Raw genomic sequence first — 5,284 nt, 5'->3', positions numbered from 1 at the left:
CCCCGTGCCTGCCGGCGGCGGCGCGGGGTTTTGCCGAGGAGGTTCCCGGCTGGGAGCCCTCGTCCTCGGGCGTTGCCGCGCCGAGGGAACGGGGCCGTGCGTCGGTTTTTGGGAGCTGAGCCTTGGCCCGGGGGTCGCGGCTACCGCGGTGCGCGATGATGGCAGAGTGTGGAAAAAGTAACAATAATGTTCGTGGCGTTCAGGGTCTAATTAAAACCCGTAATTTTTCCTAAGGCAGTTTATAGCGTGGCTGTGGATACATCGCTGGCAATTACCTACGTACGTGTCGTGACCTTAGGAGATAAAAAAGGAGCCGTAGTAGGACGTCCAGAGCCTTCGGTTTGAATGCTAGCTAGGTCCACCGGAGCTTACTTGAAAGTGTTGGGGGGAGGGTTGTGTTAATTTGCAAGGAAAAACAAGTGATGGTAACGTAGTAATGCATTTTGATAGCCAGATGTAAATTTTAACCTGAGGAAGAGCTATAAGTTTATGGTGGCAGTACCCTCATAAACCACACTTTTATAACCTCGCATGGCAAAACAATCTATTAGGATATTATAATAGCAGTGTAAAGATATACGCAGACAGCGGTAGGTACAAGCTACACGTTTGGTGTCAGTATTTCTTGATTTTCTGAAAATGTACGTTTTATTGTAAATAGCAAGTTTTCAGTGTTTTTCAAGAGGCCTTCTAGTTATTTTTCACCGGTTGTGCTAGACTGAAATCCAAAATCACGTGTGGTGGACATAGAGACTGTGGAAGTTTAGCAATTCTCAATGAGGTAAGTTTAATAAAATACGCTTTGCAAGTTTATCCCTGTATGCCTGTACTGTCTGTCAGGTCAGATCAGTCAGAGATGAGTTAAGAAGCAGAACTGAAATCCTGGCTTTGAAAATGCGCAGATGAAGGGGAGGAGAGCACTTGTAATTTAGATTCAGTTTCTCCCCCTTTCCTTGGGAGAGGCCGGGCAGCTAAACTATGGGATACTCGTATATAGCACTAATTAGCTGTGAGACCAGAAAAGCATTTTTCCACAATATTTCTTCATTAATGTTTACTCCTGATGAGATAAACAAAGATGTCCATAGTAGGCTTTGTGATTGCAATAAACAAAGTATGTCTGAGCTATTGCTTGCCAAGACTTACTGTTTTGTGCTATGAGCCTGAATGCTGGGATGCTATCATAAACTTGATTTGAATTTTTTGGTAGCAGTGATAGGATGAGAGAAGCTCTTGAATTTGTCTTTTAAAAGAATAATGCTTAAGCTTCAGTCTTTCTTTTAGATTCTCAATGTCTTGTTTCAGAATCTACTTGCAAATCAAAATGTAAAAAGAATATCTTAGTCCTTTATGCTATAGACAAACTTTAAAAATCAACCGGATGGAATAAATAACCTTTCCATAGTGACTGTATGCAAATGTCAGTAGCAAACAAAAGCAGGGACTGGATATTTTCTGTTTGTTGGATGGCGAGTAAAGCGGCATACAAAAACTGGTTCAGAAGGATGATACAATGTCCTGTATTAATTTGAAATTGAGCACCTTCAAATGAAAGTATGAAAGATGAGTTTGGATAAGAGGAGCAGATTAATTGCAGGAAAGCTGGTCTGCGTTCCAGAGTTGTACTTACTAAAAACCCACCACCATCTTTTTCTGCATATATAAGCTACTCTAGCATTAGTCCATTTGAGTATCTAAGTGTGTTGTTAATTTAAGCCAGGTGACTAGGTTCAGTCTGCTTAAAGCTAAAGCGTTCAGGTGCTCAGATGAAATGGCTGCCATGAAGAGAACCTTGCAAATCACCTCTTTCAGGTGCTGCTCTGTAGAATAGTACAGATAGTGGCTGATTTGCAAAAATACTTTGCTGTGATTGCAGGAGAAAAAGGAGAGGTGAGCTTTCAGGCCTATGAGCCTTGAAGAAACTCTCAGGGTTATATTTTAAAATCTTTTCAAGCCTTCTGGCTGTACCAGCTGGCCTAATGAAAGTTATTAGTCTTCCTTATCTCCCTTTCTTGGGTGAGGAAAACATTCCAAGTGAACTTTAGCTGACAAGCCAAGGCAGACTGTCTTGGGATGCTTTGTGGATACTGACCCAAATTCAGTCCTCTGTTTGATCTATTCTGGGCCTGTCTAATTTCTCATCTGCAGATATAAGGAAATGAAATGAGGCCATGTGTAGTAAAGAATGAAGTGGGTAAGCTGAAAATTACAGGAGCCTGAAGGAGATAAACGATCAAAGACTGGTATAAATGTGGTGTTATATGAAATGCACAACTCTTAACGTGTAAAATGAGGTTATGAGGAGAACTGTCTTTGGGGCCTCAGCAACTGGCCATCTTCCAGATCTTGCAAAGGCTCGCTAACACTTTGCTTTATCCTGGAGGAGCTCCACTGAAATCAAATGACACAGCATTTGCATGCGTAAGAGTTTGTGAGATCATGTTGTACACGTTACGTGACCTTATAGCTCGTCGTGTGAAGGTAGGCTGAGTTAAGGGGGAGACAGAAAGAAAAAGGCAGGGAGAGAGTCACAGACCCTGTAGTTGAGCTCAACACCTGAATTTCTTTCCTGAGTAAGAATCTGCTGTGGCACAGGCAGAATGCTATGGCTGTGTTTAAACCTATGGCTCTGCTGAAGCCTGTGTCTATGTCCTGTTGTTCTCTCTAATCATGTTCTTTAGCAATGGTACCTGGAAATTGGAGGGTCCTCTCCAGGGTGAAGAGGTGATGGCAATGTGCTCCATGGGCATGGAATGTGGGACGCTGGAGAGAAGGTGAAACAGAAAGGGGCAGGGAGGATTGGTAGTCATGACAAAGGTGTGTGTGGAAATTTGTGAAGAAGAATAAAGAGCTAGAAAGAACAGGAATAAATTAAGAAGGCCCTAGAAGTGAGGATAAAGAGGATGGAGAAAAGCAGTGGAAATGGTGCAGCTGTGATATGCTGGAGGTTCCTTCTGGTACTGGGCTTCTGAAATTCATTTTCTCTGCTTTGTTCAAGATGAAATCACTTATTTATGTGTACAAGTATAAAAAAGTGTTTTATACAGCACATCTCGCCCTCACCTTGCAGATTAGACAACTTTGCAGCAACTTTTGTGGAAAGCTCACAAGAACTGAAAAATACCTCATTCATAGGAGGAAAGGGGGAATCGCATCTAGCAAATACACAGGTATGAAAGAACACTTAGAATCACTGAAAGTGAAGTTACGAGATAGATTTCATAAAGGAAAACTATGTAACTCTCAATGAATAATGGGAGTAGTGAATTGCTGTCAGGTAAGAACAATGCCAAAATAAATGAGGTTGCAATGAGAATCAAGTCAGTGAGCTACAGAACCATCAGTGGATTATCTACTTGGAAATAGCTTATAATTCTAAACATTTTCATTTTCCAAAAAAGGGTATTTTTCATTAATTTAAGAAAATAGTGATGTGATGAATCTGAAATATGAGTGAACGTCTTGCTTCCCATCTGTTCAAATTTTAAGTTGAATTGAGCATGTGTGTGAAGCAGAGAGAGTATATTGTTCGTCTTATAACTTCATTGTTTCTTGCTTTCCCTGTCTAAAAAGGATCAATTGCCAATAGATTGCTACTCATTGATGCCTTACAGCATACCAGGTGTACAGGATAGATTGAAATACACACTTAGGTGTGGAGGCATGGTTTGATTTAATTTGTTCTTGTGAGGACGGTTACATCTGTGGAGACTGAAATTGCCTTTTGATGTGAGAGGGGCTTTGTGATGTGTATGTTTTGCCTGATAATCCATTGAATTCACTTTACAGACTTCTGGGTAAGTAAAAACAGCAAGAATGAGTTAAAGAAAAACTGTAGTATCTTAAATGTGAATTGTCACTGTAGAGTTTGCTGAAGAGCTCTTTGTGAACTGGAACTCTGAACATTTAAAGGATGCTGTCTTAATCTTAATTTTTTACTCCAGAATGTATTTGCAAACAGTTCTGGGAAAAAAAACCACAACACACCAACAAAACAAAAACCCCAACCATCCTTAATATATGTGAGTAACTAAGCAAGAAAGTTTTTTGTGTTGCATGGAAAGAGCATATCAAAGAAAGATGCTTATGCATGCAAGGTTACACCTTAGTTTCAGTCACTTTCAGCATCATCTTAATAAAGTATAAGTGCTTCACACCATTTAGTATGTGCATGAAGTTCACTACTTTGTGAAAGCCTCTAAATGCCTAACCCCTCCTTACAGAAATCTGGTTTTAATTATTACCTTGATTGGTGATAATAAGACACTTTTGAAGTTGCAGACTACATCTTTTATAACCTTCACATCTGATTGCAAGGTTCTTCCTTGGTGAAAGAGCGAACACTTCATTATAAAATAGTGCTATTACTTTGTACAAGCAGCTTTAGTTTTGCTTCAGTAATCAAGTACAGTAGGACATCATATTTCTGTAGGGCATTCATGAAATCAAGGGTTATACTTTTGAAAGCATTTGCTTGCAAATATTGTATCTTTAAATGACTTTGCCCAAGGAGAAAAGGAAATCCAGACTAGCAACAAAATAGGTAAATACTGTTAGCGTTTTATCACAAGCTTCAAGAGTTCCTCAAGGCATCAAGTTTAGAAAAAAAGAGCGAGAGATTATGGGGAGGATATTTATTATTACAAACTGCAAAGTCAACAGGGACTGCTAAATGTTCTTACGGTCATAATAGCCTATCTCATGTTAATTCTAGCCCGAAGCTCTGTGACTCTTTATGTGCAGAGATAATGGGGGGTAAAACTGTATTTTTAGTTGAGCAGCAGATTCCTCCCAACCATGGAAAATAAATTAGAGAGCTTTGCAAACTAAAAATGATTTGGGCTTTGAAGGAATTCCCAGCAATAATATACAAGACTTATTACCTTGGGTAGTTAGAGGGTCCCCTATGTTTATGGCTGATAGTAGTCATTTTGACTGAATATTGCCTCAGTATCTTGTTTTCAAATAATTTGCCTTTAACCCAAATCTGTTGATCCTAAAGAGAAGATTTTTTTTTGGTGATGTTTGTATTGTTTGTACTTCCTATGTGTATCTTACATAAAATTTAGTGTATGTTGCCCAGGCAAAATGCTGCATTAATGGTAAAGTTTTTATATTTCACTTAGCTGGAATTCACTACACATCAAAATTTAACATATCAAGACCTGTGTTAAATAGGTTCAGATTTGAGAATGTGTGTACATTTTTTTTTCTCAAGTAAAACACACTACAAGTAGTTGTTCTAAAATAATGTGTTGCAAACCTAGGAATTTCAGTTTAAGGT

This window comes from Egretta garzetta, unplaced genomic scaffold (genome assembly GCF_000687185.1).
Source record: "Egretta garzetta isolate BGI_Z169 unplaced genomic scaffold, ASM68718v1 scaffold383, whole genome shotgun sequence".
NCBI lineage: Eukaryota > Metazoa > Chordata > Aves > Pelecaniformes > Ardeidae > Egretta > Egretta garzetta.
This window is presented reverse-complemented; position numbering follows the sequence as displayed.